The sequence below is a fragment of the Procambarus clarkii genome, chromosome 38, assembly GCF_040958095.1.
Source record: "Procambarus clarkii isolate CNS0578487 chromosome 38, FALCON_Pclarkii_2.0, whole genome shotgun sequence".
Lineage (NCBI taxonomy): Eukaryota > Metazoa > Arthropoda > Malacostraca > Decapoda > Cambaridae > Procambarus > Procambarus clarkii.
The window spans coordinates 40078688-40106275 of record NC_091187.1 but is presented as its reverse complement, the minus strand read 5'-3'; the positions used below and the strand labels follow the sequence as shown (position 1 = coordinate 40106275).

At 39.1% G+C, this 27588-nt stretch overlaps 1 long non-coding RNA gene across 1 annotated transcript in view; it reads right to left on the bottom strand.

The window, feature by feature from the left end:
• The window catches only part of LOC138372434 (uncharacterized), a 189078-nt gene extending 163225 nt beyond the window's left edge, over nucleotides 1-25853 (bottom strand). Inside the window, exons 1-2 of the long non-coding RNA XR_011230870.1 lie at nucleotides 25651-25853; nucleotides 12908-12978 (exon numbers count right to left, since the gene is read on the bottom strand). This is a non-coding gene — a long non-coding RNA (uncharacterized lncRNA). The remainder of the gene's footprint in view (nucleotides 1-12907; nucleotides 12979-25650) is intronic.
• Nucleotides 25854-27588: the final 1735 nt, after the last annotated feature.

Sequence of the window (27588 nt, the reverse complement as noted above, 5' to 3'; positions counted from 1 at the left end):
GGTTTCACAACAGGGCGCTCTTGCATATCACAGTTGCTGGACCACTATGACATGGCATTAGATGCCATGAAGACAGACAAATCGCTGATGTAATTTATACAGATTTCACAAAAGGCTTCAACAAATGTGACCATGGTGTTATTGCACATAAAATGCGTTCATAAGGAATTAAAAAAATTAAAAATTCTTTCATCATATAAAAGTGTTCATTTGTGTTCCTTGATCATAGAAAAAAAAAAAAATCACAGGAGACTTATTTTGGCCGCTATAGGGCGGGGAAGTCTGGCAAAAAACCAGGCATTGACAGAGCAAGTGTCCGAGGCAGTCTGCTATGCCAGAGCTGTCAGGCGGGAGTTGCCACAGATATTATTACTTAATTATTTCAGTGTCTTTGATTGATTTTTTCTTAGTTTTTTGCAGTAATATTATTCAATAAAGTGTAGTGATATATTTATATAATAAAATGTGTGAACCATCACTATACTCAAAATTATGGTGTGCATATAAGTGATTCAATTATGTTCATAAAACTATAAACAAATAGTTTTGCTGTTATTACACTATATTCACAGTATAAGTACAGTGGTACCTCGCATAACGAATTTAATCCATTCCATGTTCGTCATGTGAAACGGACGTCATACAAAACGAGTGTCCCCCATGTAACCAGTGTGATGCACTGTGTTTATTGTGAAATTTCCCCAGTGTGCATGACATCAAATGTTCCCCAAAATATAATTTTTCTTTATAAAATGATAAATTACCGTCCCTGAACATGTCTATGTAAAAATAATTACCAAATTCCACTTACTTTGGCTGTGAGGGCGTGGACAAGGTGCACTGTGACGTCATCAGGGGCTGGTCGCCCATGTGTGAAGCTCCCAGACACGGTCGCGCAGGCCATTCAAGCACCGCGTGTTGCCACAAATATATTTTCAAATATTTTTTCTATGCATTTCCAATGCGGTTTTATTTGTTCCTTTTATCGTATATGATGCATATTTGTGACCTTTACAATATGTATACAGTAGAATGTTCATAATTTTCCATGGAACTGTGATACATGTGTCAGTAATGTGTCCACAATAAATGTTTATTGTCACAATATTACGTGGTAAAAATTCACTAAAATTACAATATATACAGTTTCACATACTATTTACACAGTAACACACTGTATTACACACTCAGTACTTTGGAGGTGCGTAATAGTCAATGAAGTAGTCCATGGTACACAGCGCGACTTTGCTCTCCTTGCACCAGCTACAGATAGATTTTCGTTTCCTGTTTCATCGTTCTATGTGCTTGCAAATAACGCATTCGCGTGCACCCTTGGCTTTAGTACTTGTAGGTGGTATGTAGCCAAGCTTGTAAAGCATAAAGTAGTATTGAAACGATTATAGGAAAAGCTCAATTTGTAAGGTAGTCTTGAAAAGATCGCTTTGTAAGGTCCCACACAGGAAGAGATTCAGCTAGCCTCAAAGAGTGTCCATCAGTCAGGAAGAGATTCAGGTATTCTTGAAAATATCAATGAACACCACCACCATGGAAGCTGCTAACACTGTTCATCTATGCTACTTGTATCAGATGCATCATCACTGAACGCAGAAAACGATTCATCTATATACATTAGAGATGGCAAGGGTGGGGCTCAGAGCTACACCTGTATACGCTCGCTGTATCATCCTCATAGGTGCTGTATCACTGGCATCCAACCGTTGTGTTAAGCCCTTATTGCGCCTAGCTTCACCAATGTTATGACCCTTATGTTCTTCAAACAATAGGGTCTGAATTGCACCGACTGAGCACAGTCTTTCAACACCGTGTGGGACAGGTGTTTGAGAGCCAGAGGAGCGTGTGCCACGAATGGTTGCTCACGCACTACTAACCCAGCCAGCAGCCCTTGTCTTTCATATTCGTTATATCAAAAGGTTCATTCAGTGTTTGTTGGGTAGGCTGCTCCATTATGACAATCTTTCTTTGTTTCAAATGTGTTCCATTTGTTTTGTATTTGTCACTTGCGTCTCAATAATAGAGCAGCCTACCCGACAAACACTGAACGAACCTTTATGACATTTGTTCATTTTTCAAATTGTTTCAACAGTTCTTTTATTTTTTTTTTTTTAAGAAACATGAAGCAGTCGACCTGTAGACCACCGAACGAACCTTTTTGACATTTGTACTGGTTTTCAAAATTCTTCATTTTTTTTATTATTTACGTTTTTTGTATGTAAGAAACATAGAGCAGCCTACCTGCCGACCACCGAACGAACCTTTTTGACATTTGTACTGGTTTTCAAAATTCTTCATTTTTTTCATTATTTACGTTTTTTGAATGTAAGAAACATGGAGCAGCCTACCTGCCAACCACCGAACGAACCTTTTGCTATAAGACAAATGAAAAATAAATATTGAACACATTTGAAGAAAGGAAAATGTCATAATGGTTTATTCAGTGTATGTAAGGTAGGCTTCTCCATTATTGAGACGTAAATGACAAATAAAAAACAAATGGAACACATTTGAAACAAAGAAAGATTGTTATAATGGAGCAGCCTACCTGCCGAACACCGAACGAACCTTCTTGACATTTGTTGTATATCAGACATTTCGTTTCTTTTTTCCTACAAAAACGTCAATGCTTTGCAACATCTCAGCAGTCACCCTTTTATATCCCAGCATCATTAGCATCTTTAAACAAGAACAACATAATTTATGTACATCATCAGAGGCGTCTAAGAATGTGCAAGAAGCAGTGCGACCCCACCATGTGGTGTTGACGTTACTCAAACCAGCGTTCGTCATACGGGACGATTTGACGCCGATCGGGCCGTTCGTTACCCAAAATATTCGTCTTTTGGGGCAATCATTATGCGAGGTACCACTGTATATGTATGTTTTATTCGCCATAACGAACCACTAAGTTAGTATGGTGAGTCAAAAAGGAGCATGGAGTGGCTGCCCCACAAGCACAATTAGGTGAGTACATAACAGCTACCCAGCCACTGGCCGCGACTCCCTCACCTTCTCACTCGCCAACATTCTCCTCCCACCATAATGTTTTTGCTTTTATTCACTATATACAGGCATTATATATAAGTATCTACATGTGTTGTTCACTATAACTGTACATCTAAGCTGGTATAGTGAGTTCAGGCAATAAGAGACGTAGCTACACACACACATTCAGCTGGTGGCTGCCTCTCTCACTGGTTCAAGGGCCAGATGCCTAATATTTCTCCTCTAACAATACTGTTTGTGGTGTTATAACACTATATACACACACACATTATATATAAGAATCTACATGTTTTATTCACCATAACTGTACAAATAAGCTGGTATGGTGTCCAGAGACCATAGTGGCCACCAGTACACAACATGACTTGTCATGCAGATGACACCACCTACCTCACCAAATGGCTGCTACCAACACACTCCTATTGCTGTTATTACACTCTATACACACATTATATATAAGTATCTACATTTGTGTTCACCATAGCAAACCACTAAGCTGGTATGGTGAGAGCAAACAGTAAAAGGTGGCCACACTGAGTCAGCAGACAACGCTACCTCCCTCCCCACCAAGATTACTCCTACCACCACAGCGCTAATTATCACCACAATCCTGCTATTATCAGAATCATGGTCATTTTTATCACAGTCAAGAGGTCTTCTGTAAAACTATCATCGCTAAATAATACCATGTACATATATATATATTTTTTGACATTTTCAGGCGATGCTGTGGTCACAAGCTGAACAGTAGTGCTGTGAGCTCATGCTGCGTGTGCCAGCCTTGGTGGCTCACTCAGAACTGAATCTCTCACATGAGGATATGTTACCCACCATTTTTTTTCTAGGCGGCGTCTGTTTACTATCGGCCGTGGCTGGACTATAGCTGCCCCTGTCCCTCACGGGGCATATAAAATTGTGCGCTAGACATTCAATTGTATATGTATGTATTGCGTGGTGTTCGGGAAAGTTACTCCCATCGTATATGTATGTATTCCACGGTTTAAGGGGTTAATGAGTGCCTACCCAAGCAGCGTTGATCCTCCTCTACAGAATGCATCCTATTCGCAAACAAAACCCAAATTTTATCAAGCAGTGCTACACCAGGAACGGAACGATCATTGCTAAGAAAGAAGAGGCAAAAGACATGAAATAAAAAATGTCCAACAATTATAGGCTTTCTTTGTTGATTGTGACATAACTGGAAACCAGCAAACTTCCAATGTCATTGCTGAAACTAACACACGAGTGACCAAGCCTTACCTAGCCTAACCGTATTTAAATCGTGGCTTTTTTATATTTTTATATTAATTAATAAATGCTTCTTTTTTATATTATTGGCTTCAATTTCATGTAATTTACCCCTCTTATAACTATTACTACAATGACTTCAATTTTATAAAATGTAATAATTTTTTGAATGCTTAATTTGTCTAGTTATCAGATTCTTAGTTTACAATATTTGCAACTTACCCATTTATCTGTTGATACTAACACTTCAATTTCCCAAAATGTTATAAACCTTGAACTCTTAATTTGTCAAATTATCTGAATCTTTAATTCATTACTTTGTGAATTAAAAATTAATAATTTAATTTCTCACTTATATATCTGCCCATTAATATTAGCTACTAGTCTTGTTTGTTGTCTAATATTCCAGTATTGTTAATGGATTCTTAAGCTTTAAGTACATCAGTGTTTCCAGCCCATATGTGTTTGTTTCTATTGCATACCCTTATCCAACTTGTCTTATTACCATATGATATTACTGTATTACAATCTGAACCCTTAAACCGCGCATATCATATATATATATATATGATATCAGTGACTAAACCGAAACCGCACACATCATTTAAGTATGCTTTTGTATCTAGCTCTATAATTTAAATGCCCCGCCTAGGATAGGGGCAGCTATAGTACAGCCATGACTGATAGTTGCCAGATGCCACCTAGAAAAAATCTAGCCCAACATTCTTGGATGTGAGAGCGTCAGTATTGAGCAAGCCACCAAGGCTGGTGCACGCAGCATGAGCTCACAGCACCGCTGTTCAGCTCTTGACCACAGCATCGCCTACAAATGCCACAATATATATGATCCTGCTATTATTTAGTGATGATAGTATTATAGAAGACCCCTGACTGTGATAAAACTGACCAGGATTCTGATAATAGCAGGATTGTGGTGATATTTAGTGCTGTGCTCCATGGAGGAAGAAGTAAGGCTGTGGGAGGGAGAGTGGTGGCATCGTCTTCAGACTGTGTGTGGTCTTCTTTTATTGACTGCACTCACCATACCAGCTTAGTGGTTCGCTATGGTGAACACTAATGTAGATACTTATATATAATGTGTGTATAGGGTGTGAAGCTGATGCAGGGAAAGCATCCAACAGGCATGCCCCAGCTACGGTACAAAGACGTATGCAAGAGGGAGCTAAAAGCCATGGACGTCGATCTTGCTATGTGGAAGACACTGGCTGCAGACCGTTCAGCCTGGGGGCAGTCTGTTCAAAGAGGTCTCTCCAAGTTCGAGGAGTCACTTGCCAAGGAATCGGAGGCAAAGAGACAGAGAAGGAAGGCCGGTAGCCAGGAAGACAGACCAGAATTGGACTTCGTTTGTGCTCGGTGTGGGATGGACTGCCACTCTCGGATTGGCCTCATCAGTCACACCAGACGCTGCACCAGGATTGACAACTAGGGCGCAACTCCATAGTCTCCCAAGACTGAAGGATGCCTACTACTAGGGTGTGATAACAGCAAGAGGAAGAGGTTGGGAGCCGCCATTTTGGTGAGGGAGGAGCATCCTCTGCACGACTTGTCATGTTGTTTACTGGTGGCCACTATGGTCTTTGGGCACCATACCAGCTTATTTGTACAGGTATGGTGAATAAAACAGGTAGATACTTATATATAATGTGTTGGAGGAGAAATATTAGTGCGTCTGGCCTTGAGGGCGGCTGTCACCAGCTGACTGTGTGAGTAGCTACGTCTTCGTGTCTTTACTCACCATAAAAGCTTAGATGTACAGTTATTATGAACAAAAATGTAAATACTTATATATAACGTCTGTGTATAGTGAATAAATGCAAAAACAGTATTGTGGGAGGAGAATGAGGGCGAGTGAGGTGTCGTTGCGGGAGGGAGTGGCTGGCTGGTGTGTGGCAGTCACTCCTCGTTGCTCTTTGACTCACAATACCAACTTAGTGGTTTGTTATGGTGAACAAAACATGCAAATACTTACAAATAACCTGTGTATATAGTGTAACAACAGCAAAATTATTTGTTTATTGTTTTATGAACATAATAATTGAATCACTAATATGCACACCATAATTTTGAGTACAGCGATGGTTCACACATTTTATTATATAAATATATCACAATTCACTGTATTGAATAATATTACTGCAATAAAACTCAGAAAAAATCAATCAGACACATTGAAATAATTAGATAATAATATATTTGTGGCAACTGCCGCCTGACAGCTCGAGCGGAGTAGACCTCGTCTTGCGAAGGCTCTGCTAACGCCCCTTTTTTGTCAGACTTCCCTACCCTATTGCGGCTAAAATATGCCACCTACGATTTTTTTGTTATTTTTTCCGTGATCAGGGAACAAAAATTAACACTTCTATCAGACGAAAGAATTTTTTTGATTTTTTTTTTGTTGCGCCTGTGGGTGTTTAATCCATTTGGGCCCCTAGCGGTTTGAGGGTTAAGAGATTACTTAATTTTTAATTTGATTAATTATGTTTCCTTTTTTATTAATTATTTTGAATCTGAATCCATTTATTTATTCATAATCTTAATCTAATTGTCTAATTCTTTGTTCTCTTCATTTTTTTTTTTTTGCCTGTGTATTGCCTGTTTATATTGCATATCCTTGCCCATCTTGTATTATTACCGTATAATATTCATGTATTACAATATTAATGTATTTCTTAATTTAGCTAATTATTTGTATTTCATTTGATTAATTATTTGAATCTCAATTCGTTTACTCTAGAAATATTAATTTGATTAATTATCTAATTTCCCACTCTTCTGTTCTTTATTATTTTTACTTTCATATCTGGTAAACTTTATTACTTATATACAGTATCTGCTAAATGTTATTACTTACATATCTGCTGAATAATATTTACAATCACTTCTCTACTCTTGCATTTTTTCTTTTCAAATACAGTGCATCATCACTCTAACAGACCCCGCTCTAACAGACCCTGCTCTAACAGACCCCGCTCTAACAGACCCTGCTCTAACAGACCACGCTCTAACGAATTCCCGGATGGTCCAAGTGAATTGCATTTGGCACTAAATGTTCAGTGGAACATACAAAAATTCATTTGTGTTGTTCCACTGATGGTGATGACCTAGTCCGGCATGGCAGGGCTGTGAGAGCTGTGTACTGTACACACTCTCCACATCGTTCACTTCAATATCCATATCACTAGTAGCAGACACCTGTGTTAGGTCTTTTTCCAGATTTGGGTTATCAAAATCACTGGCATGCTCATCTTCAAGCAATATGCCTTTCTATTCCAACATCAAATGATGTTTTCTTGAAAACAAGGCCGACTAGGGCTGGGAGCTTGATATGGATGAATACGACATGGTTGCTACCTTGAATATGAGCCTGCCCATGACCGTGGGGAATGCTGGGAATTGTTTTCAATCTGGCAAACACCTCAGGAATTCATCTTGTACCCAAGTCAACGCCGTGTTGGACAGGTGTTTGGGAGCCAGAGGCGCGTGTGCCACTCATTGTTGCTCACTCAGTACTAACCCAGCCAGCAGCCCTACGACATTCTGGGAATTTTTTCCAAGATGGCTGCCTCTCACAGTAGGTCCTAAGAGTCCATTTTGTACCCAACCTACCGCGAGCGTGCTTCGACCGTATACAAAGAAATAAAAAATACTTTTGTCAGTTGGCGCAGTAATTGGCGAATGGCATTTGTCGTTTTGCGCAGTGCAGTGGTTAAGGTGTTATGCGCACCCCTGATTGAGCAATATTATGTGCTATTTGCATTTCAGAGGGTTAATACACTCAACATAACTGGGTAATAACACCATGATTAACCCTTAAACTGCACAACACGTCCTATGATGTGTTGAGTAACTTGCTATAAATTGTGCATGATGTCATATGACGTGATGGAATACCACACAAGATTTGAATGGCCATCGGGGTAGGGGGGCCCCCATATGCTGCCTAGGGGCTATAGTAAACCAGCTGCCATTTTGTAAAAAAAAAAACCAGCTCACGCTACCAATGCATGGGAGGCCCCAATTACCCAGCAGTCACCATGGCAAGCGCACAGCCAAACGCCTCCCGCGCACACACCACGCAATCACTTACTCAAGAGCAAATAACTAGTGAATTATTTTCTGATGGTGAGGAAAGTGATTTTTGATGACCCTGACATTGATAAGGACTACAGACAATTGACCGATGATAGTAGCACAGACAGTGAATATGAGATACAGCCTCCTCCCACGGCGAGGCATACATGCTCACCCGTGCCTCCTCGCCCAGTGTCTACTCCAATTCACCCACGACCACACAGTTCTTGTGCTTATTTAGAGTATGAGGATATTTTGGACAACGAGTCAGAGGAAGGTGATTCATTTTCTGGTTTTAGTGAAGTGGATTCAGAGCATAGTGTTACCGTGCCTGTTGCTAGTACCAGTGGTGATACCAGGCGAGAACTTGTCACGTCAGCAGCGTCTCGCCCAGCCAAGCGCTGCCGTATGGCACCACATGAGGAACCAAGACCCTCATGTTCACGTGATTTCACCTCACGTTCACATAGCGGCCGTACTTTGTGTAGACGGGCTACAGCTCCTGGTCCACGGTATACAACGCTTCCTCGCTGTCGTGCCACTGTTGCACCTCGCAGGACCCCAGGTGTCCTTGTGTGGAGTGATAGTGACGATTTTATTCCTCTAATTCCTGGCTTTGGCAATAAAGAAGTTGGGATTACAGACCTTTTCCCTGATAATGGTGAGGACATGTGTGAAATGGATTACTTTAGAGCATTTTATGATGAGCCGCTCATGGAATATAATGTACACCAAATGAACCTTCATGCGACACATCTCATTGGAAAAGAGATAACAAAATATTCACGATTGCAGCATTGGAAAAACTCTACTGTAGGTGAAATGTATGGATTTTTGGCAATATGTATGTTGATGAAACATTGTGTCAAACACGCTATCACAGATTATTGGAGCAAAGACCAGACTATTCCAACACCTTTCTTCGGGAAATATATGTCCCGAGACAGGTTTCAGACTCCTCAGGTGTCTTCATTTTGCAAGTAATGAGGACCGGACAGAGGATGATAGATTTTGGAGAGTCAGACACTATATGAATGAAGTGACTGGAAAGTTCAGAGATTTCTATGTACCAGCACAGAAGCTGGTGATTGACGATTCCCTTGTGCTTTTCAGAGGACGTGTTGCATTCAAGCAGTATATTCCCTCCAAACGCAACAGATTTGGATTGAAATTCTTTGTTCTTCGTGACTGTGAAACAGGATACGTGTTACACACGATTCTGTATTCTGCTAGCGATGTAGACATTCCCGGTAACGACCAACATGGTTTCTCAGGTAGTGTGGTGAAGTCACTGATGGTACCATGGATGAACAAGGGCCACATTTTATACACGGATAACTGCTATACAAGTCCCTTGCCAGCTAGGTTCTTGATTTAAAATAGAACTGGATTGTTTGGTACAGTAAAGCCAAGAAGAAGGGAAATGCCAGTGTTTAACAATAAACTTGAAGTTTATGACTGCCAGCTAAGAAAAAGTGATCAAATACGCTCAGTTACGTGGAAAGACAAAAGAGAAGTGAACTTGCTGACAACCGTTCGTGATGGTACAATGATGAACAGTGGCAAGGTGAACTGAGTAACGCAAGAACCAGTATATAAGCCAAATTGTGTTCTTGACTATAATATCAACATGCGTTTGGTTGATAAATCTGACATGATGGTGGGCACTGTCGAGTGTGTGCAGAAAACATTAAAGTGGACGAAAAAAGTGTTTTTCCGTCTTGTTGACATAAGCATGCTGAATAGCTATTATATGTACAGTATCTGGTGAAAACTTGACGTAAACCAAGTTTCCGTTCGTTTGCTTTTACACTTGGGACACAGTTATTAGCAAAGTTTGGCAAAGATGTTCCTGGCATACAAAGACCCATCATGAACCCAGTGTTGCAGCATGCTGCTACACCCAGGAACGCTCACATGGAGGTCATTCAAGCACACAGACTAAAACATTTGCCACCAGCTGGAAAGCATGCAACAGACAAGCGTGATTGCTTAGTTTGTAGAACAAAAAAAAAAGAGATCAGAAACGTAAACATGTGCAAACATGGTGTGAAGCGTGTGCAGTTCCATTATGTGCTGTCAACTGCTTCAATGCCTACCACTCTCTCCAAGACTTCTTAAATGTGCAATAATATTACAAAAACCTGTAAATAGTGTGTGCATGTGTGTGTGTAAATATAATAATGAACAATGTGAATACATATTATATTGGCATAATGGGAAAACATTTTTGTGCGCATGTGTATACTCAATGTATGCAGCATTTATTACCATTGAACATGAAGTAACATTATATGCAACACAATTAGTGAATATTTGTGATAAAATATGCGTAGACACTATAAATAATGCCGCGAAAATAAATTCGTAGCAATTCTGGCTGCTTGAAGACTGCGCGCGATGCCTCTGGGCCGCACCTTGCATGAGCAAGCATGCAGGGTGTGACGTCATCGCTCATATTGTCGACTCATTTATGCCATTTGTATGTACGATTAATTTTTTTCTCTCTTGTGGTCAGGGAACACAAATTAACAGGTTAGGAAACAATTTTTTTTCCTTTTTGTTATGCACCTGTGGGTGACAAGGTGCAAATAGCCCTTAGCAACACAAGGGTTAACCCTTAAACTGCGCAATGCGCCTGCAGGCCCACGTCTGGTTTGCGCAACGCGCCTCCGGGTATTTTTATTTTTCACGTTCCATTCAAAACTCCCGCGGCTACGTGGGGCTCACATCAGCTTCCTCAGGGCTCTTGTAAACAACGCCATCTTTAAAAAAAAATCGTGGTCCACATTCCCGGGTGTTGGAGCCTCAGTAGTGAGTGAGCAACCAAGGCCGGCGCATGCAGTATGAGTGCACAGCACTGCTGTTCAGCGTGTGACCACAGCATCGCCTAATAATGTCAAAATATATATATAATCTGTATTATTTAGCCATGATAGTATTATAGAAGAGCCTGAGTGTGATAATGACCTGGAACAATGTTCAAATATCAGTGATTCAATGCTGTTCACGATGTTCACAGCACCACAGCATTATTTCGTCCATTTGGAATCTTCAAATGACTTCTTAGGTTCCTTTTCAAAATAAACGTGTGGTCAATTATTCATTTACAGGAATTAGTGACCAGGATTGTGGCTATAATTAGCATTGTGTGTAGTATTGTGGAAGGAGGAATTTTGGTGAGGGAGGGAGGGAGAGAATTGAGGTAGCCTCCACTGTGTGCGGGAGCCAATCTTGTTTTGCTCACCATACTAGCTTAGTGGTTCACTACGGGGAACACATATGTACATGGGTATATACAGTGTGTGTATATAGTATAATAACAGCAACAAGAGTATGTTGGGAGGAGCTATTTTTGTGAGGGAGGTGACGTCGTAATCGCAGCGTCATCTGCTGTGTGATTTCTCATGCAGTGTATGGTAGCAACTGTACTGTTAGGACACAATACCGGCTTACTTGCATAGTTCTGGTGAATAAAACATGTAGATAGGTATACATAACATATGTAAATAGTGTAATATAAACAGTAAGAGTATGGTGGGAGGAGGGGTGATGGCGAGTACGATGTTGGAGGAGAGAGGGAGGACTGGCTGGCTGGGTGTGGCAGCTCACACTCGCTGAGTTCTGAGTGTGTTTATGGTGTGTGACAGTGCAGAGTGTGTAAATGTGTTGTAAATATACATAAATGAACCTGAAACATTGGTGTGAATAACAGTATGGTGGGAGGGGTGGTGATAGTAAGTACGATGTTGGAGGAATAAGGGAGGACTGGCTGGCTGGGTGTGGCTGCTCACACTCAAGGAGTTCTGTGTATGTTGATGGTGAATGTATATACTGTGTGACAGTGTATAGTGTGTAAATAGATTGTATATATACATAAATTAGCATGATACATGGTAAATATGTGCAACATACGTGTACACATGTGTCTTGCACGTAACACAGATTCTTCGGACAGTACGGATGTTTTACTGCCATAATATAGTGTACGTGTTCTTTATACATAGAATTAGCACGTAAAAACAAATAAAATATATTTGGAACTGTGCGCAAAATATGAAAAAAAATATATTTGCGTCAACTCGCGTGCCCCACGCCCTACTGGCCCCGGGAGCGTACGTCACGGGCGAATGGCGAATGATGACGTCACGCCCCAACTTATGGACCCCATAGCAGCCAAAGTAAGTACAATTTCGATTTTTTTTTTTACATACCCATATTCAGGGAAGGGTTTTTGACACTTTAAACAAAAAATTCCAGAGAATTTATTTCCTGCGCACTGCGGGGGTGTCATATTTGGAGGCAACGCAGTTAAGGGGTTAATACACTCAACATCACTGGGTAATGCCAATATGATTAATACACTCACCATCACTGGGTAATGATTATAATTAATACACTCGTCATCACTGGTAAATGACAACACCAACATTAATACACTAGTTAATGAAAATATCTTGATTAATACACTCACAATCACTGGATATCGACATCAACATGATAAACACACACACTGGTAGTACAGTAAGAATAAAATTGTCCTTACCATCATTAATGGGCAGAAGTTGTGTTTGCTATCGTCCTGGGTAGCCGAGCAGAGACTGGAAGCAGTGTTACCTATTAAGGCAAAATAAAACAAATTTAAGGTTTCTATGACTAAATTTTTCCCACCAAAACACAGTAAATATTTAGAAAAATTAAATAATTTTTTTTAGGTATTATACTTTGAGCAAAAGTAAGGAGGGTGGGCATGAGTAAGGAGGCTGGGCAGGAATAAGGAGGGTGGGCAGGAGTAAGGAGGGTGGGCAGGAAAGGGGAAGGGGGTATGGGCGGGTTCTCAGCTGCCTCCCCTCCCCTCTCTAACAGCCTACGTAATACAAACCATGTGCATTAACCCTAAAGCTGCTACAGCCTGGGCTGTAAAAGCTGGGGCTGGGCAAAAAATATTTGAATTATGTGAAAATTAATATTAAATGTTAAACAAATCTCCAACTTATTGGCTTAAGTGTCATGAAAGTTTCATCCCAATATGTTCAGAAATGTATTTTAGACAATTTTTTTTAAAAAGGAGAACATTTTGTTGATAAAGAGAACAGCTCCTGTTAACTGGAACTGAGGGATAATGCAGTAATAAAGAGATGCAAGCACTTGTTCAATGTACAAACAAGAAGAATAGTAGCAAGAAGTGTCCACAAAATGGATATGCAGCTGGTGTCTGTATAGCATTGCTGAGTAATACATAATAATACCAATAATAATGAGTATGTTATCATGCTCTATTTTGTTAAATATCATAAAAATGCATTGCCTAATGTTAATATCTGTTACTTTCACCAATGTCCATTTTTTTGTCTCCTTTGTTTATTATCTCATTTTGTTGTAACCTCTACATCCTGGAGAGTGCATACCCATCCCCTAACTATGTCAAGATAGAATGAAATTGATCACCAAATGAATCAGTCACAACTGGCAGAACTTAGGACTTTGAATTTTTTTTTACTGAGTTTTTCACAGATTTCAAATTTTATTTTCTTTGTCTCTTTAGGCTGTTTTGATGATTAGGGACCAGATTAGAGCTTTATCACTTCTATAAAGTATACATTTTTATCCCATAAATCATTATAATTACCCCCATATTTTGTTTTTTGGGGGGTTATTTTTTCTTGACATCATTACAACACATATTGACCTACAACTTTCACATACTCGAGTACGAATGTCGAACAACGTTTATTAAAACATACAAGTAAATTAATGAATTAGAACTACCTTATTCATTGTCGATAACTTCAATTATCTAAATAACTAGAGTTTCAACTTTGAATCAGCTTAAAAAATATCCAGTTTCTGACCAATTCTCACCATTTTTACAAATAATGTGCACAGCTGTCTGTTCTACAATCCTATTACAATGGACTTTTCACAAACCCTCAACGATTAAAGTTATCCTTTTTTTCTAAATTTGGCGCATAATTCATATGCCACATTGACAATTTTTTTTACAGTAAACTAAACTGAAAACATATATTCTAAATCTATGAAAATGAAGATCCTATACTATTCTGAGAGCATAATAACACCAAATGAACAATTGGTGATAGTTTATATTTTTGCAGCTGATTTCAAAATCTGAAGTTTTCAATATTCACTTTTATAATTATTATTTATTTTCGTAATTTTCAAGTTACGTTTGTGATCATTTAGACAAAGTTGCAGGATTTGCTAGTATGCACAAAAAATTGGAAAGCATTAGAGCAAATTTGAGAAATTGAACTTTGCCATCAGGTCCTGTTGTATATGTATGCCATGCACAGCATAAGCGTCATGAAAGTTTCATCCCAATATTTTCAGAAATGTATTTAAATTTTTTTTTTTTTTTTAAATAACATTTTGTTGGCAAGGAGACACGCTCCATTTAACTGGAACTGAGGGATAATGCAGTAATAAAGAGCTGCAAGCATTTGTCCAACGCACAAAGACGAATAGTAGCAAGAAGTGTCCACAAAGTGGATATGCAGCTGGTGCCTGTATAGCATTGCTGATTAATACATAATAATACCAATAATAATGAGTATGTTGTCATGCTCTATTTTGTTATATATCATAAAAATGCATTGCCTAATGATAATATCTGTTACTTTCACAAATGTCCAATTTTTTTTTTTGGGGGGGAGGAGATTTGTTTTTTCTCCTTTGTTTATTATCAGATTTTGTTGTAACCTCTACATCCTGGAGAGTGCATACCCATCCCTAACTATGTCAAGATAGAATGAAATTGGTCATCAAATAAATCAGTCACAACTGGCAGAACTTGGGACTGAATTTTTTGACAGTTTTTCAGATTTCAAATTCTATTTTCTTTGTATCTTTAGGCAGTTTTGATGATTAGGGACCAGATTAGGGCTTTATAACTTTTATACAGAATACATTTTTATCCCCTTAATCCCTATATTTTATTTCTCTGGGGGGGGGTATTTATTCTTGACATCATTACAACACACATTGACCTAAAAGTTTCACATATTCGAGTAAGAATGCCAAACAACCTTTAATAAAACATATAAGTAAATTAATGAATAAGAACTAAATTATTCATTGTCGATAACTTCAACTTCAATTATCTCTAAAACTAGAGTTTCAACTTTGAGTCAGTTTTAAAAAATCCAGTTTCTGACCGATTCTCACCATTTTTCTAAATAATGTGCACAGCTGTCTCTTTTACAATCCTATTGAATGGATTTTTCCCAAACCCTAAATGTTTGGAGTTATCAATTTTTTTTCTAGGTTTGGCGTATAATTCAAATGCCACATTGACAATTTTTTTTACAGTAAACTAAACTGAAAACATACATTCTAAATCTATGAAAATGAAGATCATATACTACTCTGAGAGCATAATAACACCAAAGGAATAATTGGTGATAGTTTATATTTTTGCAGCGGATTTCAAAATCTGATGTTCTCAATATTCAATTTTATAATTATTTTTTTATTTTCTTATTTTTTAAGTTACGTTTGTGATCATTTAGACAAAGTTGTAGGATTTGCTAGTATGCACAAAAAATTGGAAAGCATTAGAGCAAATTTGAGAAACTGAACTTTGCCATCAGGTCCTGTCGTATATGCTCCCAAAATATGATGTATATGGTCCCGAAACACTATGCGTGCTAGTGGCTTTACAAGAATGGTTATCTTCTTGAGGTTATCTTGAGATGATTTCGGGGCTTTAGTGTCCCCGCGGCCCGGTCCTTGACCGGGCCTCCACCCCCAGGAAGCAGCCCGTGACAGCTGACTAACTCCCAGGTACCTATTTACTGCTAGGTAACAGGAGCATTCAGGGTGAAAGAAACTTTGCCCATTTGTTTCTGCCTCGTGCGGGAATCGAACCCGCGCCACAGAATTACGAGTCCTGCGCGCTATCCACCAGGCTACGAGGCCCCTGGTAATGGTAATTTAACTTAATTTCTTAATTCTCTGTTAACCCCCCAATATATCTTCTTGTAAATAAATAAATAAATAAATATGTATGCCATGCACAGCTTAAGGGTTAATACAGAACTGTACTGAATAAAATGTATATAATGTCAAACTAACAATAATAATATTTTTAATAAAACAATTTGTAAGTTGATTCTATTAGAAATGTAGCTGAGAGACTTGCTGTAAAGTTAAACATAGACAATTTCAAGGCTAGCACTGAATAGATATGTCGATTTAAAGAGAGGTAATGCATCATTAACATGAAAATTTGTGGTGAGGCATTAAGTGCAGATGTTGGAAGTGCTAATGCATATAAGCATAAACTTTCTCAGCACATGATATCTAATAATCAAAGCTGGTTTTAAGTGTACAAAGCAGATAAAAATGGCTTTACCTGAAAGATATGTATATGATAAGATATATGATAAGATATTTAACTGAAACTATATATTATGAAAGATATTGTAATGAAGCTCACAAGAAAGAAACAAACTAAGATTCAAAAGTTTTGGTATGGTTTCACAGTAGGCCTACAGGACCAGCAACCAGCACTAGCAAGGACTGACCTTCCGAGGATGCCCAGGCAACTGGACCAGCACCCAGCACTAGCAAGGACTCACCTTCCGAGGATGCCCAGGCAACTGGACCAGCACCCAGCACTAGCAAGGACTCACCTTCCGAGGATGCCCCGGCAACTGGACCACCACCCAGCACTAGCAAGGACTCACCTTGGGGCTGACTCTGTGGGGGCCTCGTAGCCTGGTGGATAGTGCGCAGGACTCGTAATTCTGTGGCGCGGGTTCGATTCCCGCACGAGGCAGAAACAAATGGGCAAAGTTTCTTTCACCTTGAATGCCCCTGTTACCTAGCAGTAAACAGGTACCTGGGAGTTAGTCAGCTGTCACGGGCTGCTTCCTGGGGTGTGTGTGTGGTGTGGGGAAAAAAAAAAAAAAAAATTAGTAGTAGTTAGTAAACAGTTGATTGACAGTTGAGAGGCGGGCCGAAAGAGCAAAGCTCAACCCCCGCAAACACAACTAGGTGAACAACTAGGTGAACACCTTCCAAGAATGCCCAGGCAACTGGACCAGAACCCAGCACTAGCCATAACTTACCTTGGAGTACCAATTGAGCTGTACAGCACAGTTCTAATGACATTAAATATACAAAGTGTAGTTTATATGATATAAGTGTACTGCAGTAGTGTGATTCTAGTGGTCTGTACTTTATGTACTGACTGTAGTGTATAATGTACATTTGTTAGAAAAGTTACTGTTCTTTAAGCAATTTATATTCATGTGTGTGGCACTCTCAGGATATTAAGGCTAACAAAGTTTGCACTACAAAACTCAACTGGTAGAGTAAGTACAGTACTGTAACGTGCAATATCATTTTATTTCATTGCAATTCAAATTCTTTGTTATTTAAATTTTTCAAAAGGCAAATGTGTACTGGCATATGTATTATTATTATTTTTTTTTTTGGGGGGGGGGGGGGAAGGGGGATGCTGGGGCCGGATTGATGGAATGAATTCCACACATGAATGAATCGGCTACGCCCCCATATAGCTCGTTCAAGCGAGGGCACACTGTATTACTCATATAATTTCTACATTTACTATCTACATTTAATGTCATTTAATTTCATGCATTTCTTTGATAAAGTGTTTACTCGTGTCCTTTATGATCTTGGTAATTTGTAAGTTTTTTATTTATTTATTTGTATTTATTTATATACAAGAAGGTACATTGGGTTTGTGAGAATACATAGCATAGTACAGTATCTACAATCTTGTAAAGCCACTAGTACGCGCAGTGTTTCAGGCAGGTCCTTAATCTAACAGATAATTTTAAGTAGGTAAATTCTATCAGAATTAATAAAATGATAAATACATTGCAAGAAAAAAAATGAGATGAGAGAGATTAGTAAGTATATTAAAGCACATTGGTATATTAAAGCTCTGATTAATTACATTGACAGCTTGATTGGTAATTTAAACAAGATTAATAGACACCATACAGCAGATTGACAGCACAATCACCCCATTGACCCTATTAAACTTAAATTATAGTATGTTTATGTTACTCTATGTTCTGATAAGTTCCAAGAAAATGTCATGAGGAGTAGTTCTAAATTACACCTTGTATTTCCATTCTGTAATTAATGTATATAAACTACTGTACTGTTGCTAGAACTACTGACTCCATAATGTAATAATCTATGCCTGTACTCTGACTATACTCTGTAACTGTAAAGTAAGGCTGTAAAGTACCTGTACACATTTTTTGTCAATTTTACTGTAAATTATCTACTTAAAATTATCTGTTAGTTTAAGGACTTCCCCGAAACTCTATGCGTGCTAATGGCTTTACAAGAATGTAAAATCAACTTCATTTCTATATTTTCTCTTAACCCCCAATGTACCTTCTTGTATATAAATAAATAAATAAATGCTTGTCATCCTTATTCATCACCTTTGTATTAATTTTTTATTTTCCTTGAACATTCTCATTTTGTTAACTTACTTCTCTTATAGTATTAAGTGTTTTACCCCATCACAATATTAATTAAAAAAATTCGATATTACTATTAATTTTGCCCGAAACGCTTTGCGTAATAGTGGCTTCATTAGTACAGTATGTGTAACTGCTGTCCCTTCAATTGAACAATACTCTTATTACACATAGAAATCACAATAGTGTGATGCATCAAATTTATTTATTTATTATTTATTTATTTATTTATTTATTTATATACAAGAAGGTACATTGGGTTTGTGAGAATACAGAGCATGGTATTTACAATCTTGTAAAGCCACTAGTACGCGCAGCATTTCGGGCAGGTCCTTAATCTAACAGATAATTTTAAGTAGGTAAATTCTAGCAGAATTAATAAAATGATAACAGATACATTGCAAGAAAGAAAAAAAATGAGATGAGAGAGATTAGTAGGAATATTAAAGCACATTGGTATATTAAAGTACAGACTGATTGCATTGACAGCTTGATTGGTAATTTAAACGAAGATTAATAGGCACCATACAGCAAATTGAAAGCACATATAATAAGACAGCAATGATCACAATGGTAAAGTTGTATGGACTGGGTACATGAAGATTGGGGGATTGGGTAGCACTAGATACAGTGCAATTTTAAAGCAACAAGGTAGAAAACTATGAAGATGAAATTAAGTACTTTTTAAGTTTTGTTTTTGAATGATGCAAAAGCTGGACATCTTTTCAATTCATTAGGAGTGAGTTCCATAGACTGGGTCCCTTTATTTGCAAAGATTGTTTGCACAGATTAAGTTTGACTCTGGGGATATCAAAGATATACTTATTTCTGGTGTGGTGATAATGGGTCCTATTATATCTGTCCAGGGAGAGTTTCAGAACATGATTTGCATTTAAGAACAGGGTTTTGTAAATGTAGTTGACACAAGAGAATGTGTGGAGTGAGATTATGTTTAGCATGTTTAGGGAGTTAAACAAGGGGGCTGAGTGTTGTCTGAAAACAGAATTTGTTATTATTCTGATAGCAGATTTTGCTGGGGGATGATGGACCAGAGGTGGTTTGCAGTGGTTGAACCCCATGCACAGATACCATAATTAAGATAGGCATAGATTAGTGTATAATATAGTGAGATGAGAGCAGAGTTAGGTACATAGTATCTGATTTTGGAGAGCATACCAACTGTTTTAGAGACTTTCTTAGTTATGTGTTGTATGTAGGTGCTGAAGTCGAGTCTCTTATCTAGGAATAGGCCAAGAAAATTTCCATCATTTTTATTACTAATGATAACATTGTCTATCTGAAGCTGAATTGCATTTGTTGATTTGCTTCCAAATAAGATGTAGTAGGTCTTTTCTATGTTAAGTGTTAGTTTGTTGGTTGACATCCATAAGTGAACTTTTTTTTAGTTCATTATTAACAGCATTATTTAGTGTATGTGTTTTGTGGTTAGAGCAGATGAGGGTAGTATCATCAGCAAACAATGTAGGTTTCAGAATGTTGGTGACATCAGGCAGACCATTGATGTATATAAGAAATAGGAGAGGTCCCAAGATGCTGCCCAGTGGCACCCCAATGGTTATTGGTAGAGTGGAAGTTATATCGTTGATGGCTACACATTGGTGTCTATCACTACGATAGGATTGTATATAGTGCAGGGCATGGCCTCGGATTCCATAATGATGCAGTTTACATAAGAGGTAGTTGTGATTACCAGTATCAAAGGCCTTTCTCAGGTCAATGAAGAGTCCAATCGGAAACTCATTCTTGTCAAGGGCTGAGTAAATTATATCAAGGAGACTAATAATTGCGTCGTTAGTACTCTTTTGGGAACGGAAGCCAAACTGACAGGAGCCAAGTATGTCGAATTTTACGAGCTAGGAGTACAGCTGTTTGTAGATAATTTTTTCAAATATTTTTGATAGTACAGGTAGGTTTGATATGAACAAATTTGAAATGAGTTTGTTTCATTTCAAGTTTGAAATTAACAAATCCACAAGAGCCGTGATGAACGTTCAAATCTACGTCCGCGAGTGTGTAATGAAGGAAAGGCGAAGAGGTAGAACAGCTATAGCTAATCAGGGATATCACAATCTCAGATACTTCATACTCAGACCATAAGCTCATTGAAGTGCGAACTAGCATAAATAACGGTAGTAGGTCTAAGAGACCCAACAAGCGAGAAGGAATATTCAATCAATTCAATTTCAACAATAAGAGGATTGACTGGGAAAAAATAAATGTAGACCTTGCAACCATTCAATGGGAGACGGTCTTAAGCGACAAAACTCCCACACAGGGGATAGCTCAACTGACAGCTGAAGCTTACAAGGTCTGCTTGAAGCACGTACCTGTGAGGAGGGGCAGAAAGAGGACCACTCTAGAAAGAGAACGGAGACGACTGTACAGGAAAAGGAAAAAAATAACGGAAATGCTTCGGCAGACACAACTATCACAAGCAAGGAAAACAAGCCTAAGCAGGGAGATTGAGGAAATAGAACAAACGTTGAAGCGATCATATGAGTCTGAGGAAATGGAATTGGAACAGAAAGCTATACAAGAGATAAGGAAAAATCCGAAATATTTTTTCACATACGCAAAATCAAAATCCAAAACCTCGACCAGTATTAGACCGTTAATTACAAATGAAGGTACGTACACAGAGGACAACAAAGAGATTAGTGAAATTCTAAGAAGCCAGTATGAGGCTATGTTTAGCACACCAATAAACAACATGAAAGTTGATGACCCAGACAGCTTCTTTATGAATGACATTCAAGCTGCAGATAATATAACGGATATTACCACAAACTCGGAAGACTTTGAAAGAGAAATTGATAATATGCCTATGCACTCAGCTCCTGGGCCTGACTCATGGAATTCAATATTCATAAAGAAATGTAAAGTACCAGTAGCGAGAGCACTCAGCGTAATATGGAGAAAGAGCCTGGATACAGGGGAGATACCAGCAGCACTTAAATCTGCAGATATAGCTCCGTTGCACAAGGGGGGGAGTAAAGCCTTGGCAAAAAATTATAGGCCAGTTGCACTAACATCACACATAATAAAAGTGTTTGAAAGAGTGATTAGGAATCAAATTTCTAGTTTTATGGAAAACAATGAATTGCACAATCCAGGACAACATGGATTTAGAGCGGGAAGATCCTGTCTGTCACAGTTACTCAACCACTATGACAAAATCACAGAAGCCCTAGAAGAAAAGCAAAATGCAGATGTTGTATACACAGACTTTGCAAAGGCGTTCGACAAATGTGACCATGGGGTGATAGCTCACAAAATGAGGTCAATGGGAATAACTGGAAAAGTAGGACGCTGGATACTCAATTTCCTGTCGAACAGAACACAAAGAGTAACAGTCAATCAGATAAAATCGAGTCCAAGCGATGTTAAAAGCTCTGTACCTCAAGGTACAGTCCTTGCACCGCTACTGTTCCTTATTCTCATATCTGATATAGACAAAAATACACGCCACAGCTTCGTGTCGTCCTTTGCAGATGACACAAAAATCAGCATGAAAATTACCTCTGCTGAAGACATTGAAAAACTACAAGCAGATGTCAACAAAGTTTTTGATTGGGCAGCAGAAAATAACATGATGTTTAACACAGATAAATTTCAGGTACTCAGGTACGGCAAAAATGAGGATCTGAAACATAATACAGGGTACAAAACACAATCGAATCTTCCCATAGTAGAAAAACAGCATGTCAAGGATTTGGGAATAATGATGTCCGACGATCTAACGTTTAGGGAGCATAACCAAGCAAATATCGCGTCAGCCAGAAAAATGATCGGATGGATTACGAGAACTTTCAAATCCAGGGATCCCATCACAATGGTTGTACTCTTCAAGTCACTTGTGCTGTCCCGTCTCGAGTACTGCTCAGTACTCACTTCCCCCTTCAGAGCAGGAGAGATTGCTGAAATAGAGGGAATACAGAGAACATATACGGCACGCATAGACGAGATAAAACACCTAAATTATTGGGATCGTCTCAAAGCTCTCCAAATGTACTCTCTAGAAAGGAGACGAGAGAGATACCAAATAATATACACATGGAAAATACTGGAGGGTCAGGTCCCAAATCTACACAATAAAATAACAACGTACTGGAGTGAACGATATGGAAGAAAATGCAAGATTGAACCAGTGAAGAGCAGAGGTGCCATAGGCACAATCAGAGAGCACTGTATAAACATCAGGGGTCCGCGGTTGTTCAACGTCCTCCCAGCGAGCATAAGAAATATTGCCGGAACAACCGTGGACATTTTCAAGAGAAAACTGGACGGTTTTCTAAGAGAAGTTCCGGATCGGCCGGGCTGTGGTGGGTACGTGGCCCTGCGGGCCGCTCCAAGCAACAGCCTGGTGGACCAAACTCTCACAAGTCGGGAGAGAGAGGAGTAGAAGAACTCCCAGAACCCCATCAACCAGGTATCAACCAGGTATCAACCAGCTTATTGACAGAGCTCAGGTGCATGGGGGAATTGTGTAAAAACCTAGTTTGTGTCTCGGAGAGACTGCAGGATCGGTGGTAGGTCAAGTTGATTTCTCGGTTGCAATTCTTATCCATGTCGTAGCTCAGTCGATTAACCACCATGCTGCGCCGAGTTTATTGTGAAATTCCTCGTGCGCATGAAATAAAGTGTTCCCTAAAAGTTCTTTTTTCTTAGTAAAATGATAAATTTCCTTCCCAGAACATGTCTATGTAAAAATAAATACCAAATTCCACTTACTTTGGCTCTGGGGACGTGGACAAGGTGCGTTGTGATGTCATCAGGGGCTGGTCGCCCGTGCGTGACACGCCCAGACACGGTCGCCCGGGCCATTCAAGCACCAGATGTTGGCACAAATATATTTTCCATTATCTGTTTTATGTATTTCCAATGCGGTTTTATTTTGTTTTTTTATCGTATATGATGCATATTTGTATCCTTTACAATATGTATACAGTAGAATGTTCATAATGTTCCATGAAACTGTGATACATGTGTCAGCAATGTGTCCACAATAAATGTTTATTGTCGCAATAATATTTGTTAAAAATTCACTAAAATTACAATATGTACAGTTTCACACACTATTTACACAGTAACACACTGTATTACACACTCAGTACTTCGGAAGTGAGTAATAATCAACGAAGTAGTCCAGGGTACACAGTGCGACTTCGCTCTCGTTGCACCAGGTACAGATAGAATTTTGCTTCCTGTTTCTTTGTTCTGTGTGCTTGCAAATAACGCACTCATGTACACCCTTGGCATTAGTACCTGTAGGTGGTATGTAGCCAAGCTTGTAAAACATAAGGTAGTCTTGCAAAGATTACAGGGAAAGATCAATTTGTAAGGTAGTCGCGAAAAGATCGCCTTGTAAGGTCCCACACAGGAAGAAATTCAGCCAGCCTCAAAGAGTGCCCGTCAGTCTGGAAGAGATTCAGCCAGCCTCAAAGAGTGTCCGTCAGTCTGGAAGAGATTCAGCCAGCCTCAAAGAGTGTCTATCAGTAAAGAAGAGATTCAGCTATTCTTGAAAATATCTATGGAAAACACAACCATGGAAGCCGCTAACACTGTTTATCTATGCTACTTGTATCAGATCTATCATCACTGAACACAGAAAACGATTCATCTATGTATCATCTAAATAAATTGGAGATAGCATAGGTGGGCAAGGGTGGCGCTCAGAGCTACAACTGGATACGCTCGCTGTATTGTCCTCATAGGTGCTGGATCACTTGCATCTGACCTTTGTGTTAGGTTCTTATTGCACCTAGCTTCACAAATATTATACCCCTTATATTCTTCAAACATTAAGGCTTGAATTTCACCGACAAAGCGCGATCTTTCAACTCCGCGTCGGACAGGTGTTTGGGAGCCAGAGGTGCGTGCGCCACTCATGGTTGCTCACTCAGTACTAACCCAGCCAGCAGCCCTAGGGCATAAGGGGAATTTTTTCCAAGATGGCTACCTCTCACTGGAGGTCCTAAGAGTCCATTTCGTACACAACCAACCTCGCACACATTTAGAAGGGGTACGAAAAAATCAAACCGAGTATTCTCGGTTGGCGCAGTTAAGTGGTTAAGGAGAGTCTGGGATCTTCTCGGATGTAGGTTCGAACCCTCGTCATGGCCCTTGTGGATTTATTAATTTATTACTCTTATGTTCTTTGTACACACTCTTTTGAATAAATAATAATATTATTACTGTATTAATATTATTATTATTATTTACTCACAGAAAATCACACTAACGTGATATACATCAATGAGAAAATTCACTCGGGCTGTGAGGCAATGCGAACCTGCAATGTTTGCGTCACCTCACAGCCCCAGTGGATCGTTCATTGATGTATATCTCCTTAGTGCGATTTTCAGTGTAATATCTGAAGTTGGGCGTACAGTGTTCAACTACAACACTTTATCCCTTCACCTGAGTGCTTGGAGGGGGGGGGTCTTGCATAAAATTTGGACTGGCTTCAGGACTTCCTGTGATATCAGTAGAAATCTGATTGTAAGACTTTTAGGAAGTCAGTGGTGGTACAGTGGTAGAGTATGCAGCTGGCAATGCCTTGGTCGTGGGTTTGCAACACCATACAGTCCCAGTAGATTTTCTCTATTATTATTATTATTATAAAAATTATCATATTCGATAGGCCAATGTCCACACCCCAACACTGCCATAGGTCAATGTCCACACCCCAACAATTCCATAGGCCTATTTCCACGCCCCAAAAATTGCGTGTTGAGGTGTAAGACAATGGTGGAGCAGAAAGTACTCCAGTACTTACGGAGGATGATGAGAGTGCGAGGAACAAGGTGGTCAGGTGGAGCCAGTGACTCTTTCCTTCAACAGTTTTGTCTCTCCCTCGTGGTATATCCTCAATGTCTTCAGTGGTGTGGCCTCACCACACACTTACACTGCCATAAGTGTCCTGAGAGTACTGTGGGAGGGACAATTTGGCGGGTATTGTGGACACAGGTCTTTAAGACAGGCGAAGTAAAATCCCACAGACTCAGACACATATCAACACATATCTCTCAGGCAGCTATCCAAACTCTCTTCTCCTTTCACCAATCAGCCCGGCAGATGTTGTGTCCATCATACATTCTCTAAAAACCAAGGCAGGGAACACCAGTGAAATTCCGTCCATTGTGTACAAGAGAGCCTCCCATGCCCTTGCCCCACCCATAGCACTACTGTTCAACAAATCTATAGAGTATCACACCTTCCCTGATATCCTCAAAAAAGCAAGAGTAACGCCAGTCCATAAAGGAGGCAATCCGGCGGACATAAACAATTATAGACCAATATCAAATTTACCCATTCTATCAAAAATATTTGAAAAAATTATTTACAAACAGCTCTATTCCTACCTCGTAAAATTCGACATACTCAGCCCCTGCCAGTTTGGCTTCCGGTCCCAAAAGAGTACCAATGATGCAATCATTAGTCTCCTTGACATTATCTACTCAGCCCTTGACAAAAATGAGTTTCCGATTGGACTCTTCATTGACCTAAGAAAAGCCTTTGATACTGTTAATCACAACTACCTCTTACTTAAACTCCAGCATTATGGAATCCGAGGCCTTGCCCTTGACTACATCCGATCCTATCTTAGTGACAGACACCAATATGTAACCATCAATGATACAACTTCTTCCACTCTACCAATTACCGTTGGAGTGCCACAGGGCAGCATCTTAGGACCTCTTCTATTTCTTATATATATAAACGATCTGCCTAATGTCTCTAATATTCTCAAACCTATATTGTTTGCTGACGATACTACCCTTATCTACTCAAACCTCAACCCACATACACTAAATAATGTTGTGAATAATGAATTAAAAAAAGTCCACTTATGGATGTCAACGAACAAACTAACATTAAACATCGAAAAGACTTACTGCATCTTATTTGGAAGCAAATCATCAAATGCAATTCAGCTACAGATAGACAACATTAACATCAGTAATAAAAATGATGGCAAGTTTCTTGGCCTATTCCTAGACAAGAGACTCAACTTCAGCACCCACATTCAACACATAACTAAGAAAGTCTCTAAGACAGTTGGTATACTCTCCAAAATCAGATATTATGTTCCTAACTCTGCTCTCCTCTCACTATATTATGCACTAATCTACCCCTATCTTAATTATGGTATCTGTGCATGGGGGTCTACCACTGCAAACCACCTTAAGCCCATCATCACACAGCAAAAATCTGCTATCAGAATAATAACTAACTCTGCTTTCAGACAACACTCTGCTCCTTTGTTTAAATCCCTAAACTTGCTAAATATTAACTCCCTCCACACATTCTCTTGTGTCAACTACATTTACAAAACCCTGTTCTTAAATGCAAACCATGCTCTGAAACTCTCCCTGGACAGATGTAATAGGACCCATTATCACCACACCAGAAATAAATATCTCTTTGATATCCCCAGGGTCAAACTTAATCTGTGTAAACACTCTATGCAAATTAAGGGACCTAGTCTATGGAACTCACTCCCTAGTGAATTGAAAAACTGTAAAACTTTTGCCTTATTTAAAAGCAAAACCAAAAAGTACCTAACTTCATCTATTTAGTTTCCTACACTGAGCTTTAAATTTGCTCTGTACCTAGTGTTACCCAATCTCCTAATTTTTATGTAATATCAAACAACCTTATCATTGTGTTCATTGCTGTCTTCTTTTATGTGCTAGCCATATGCTGTATTGTG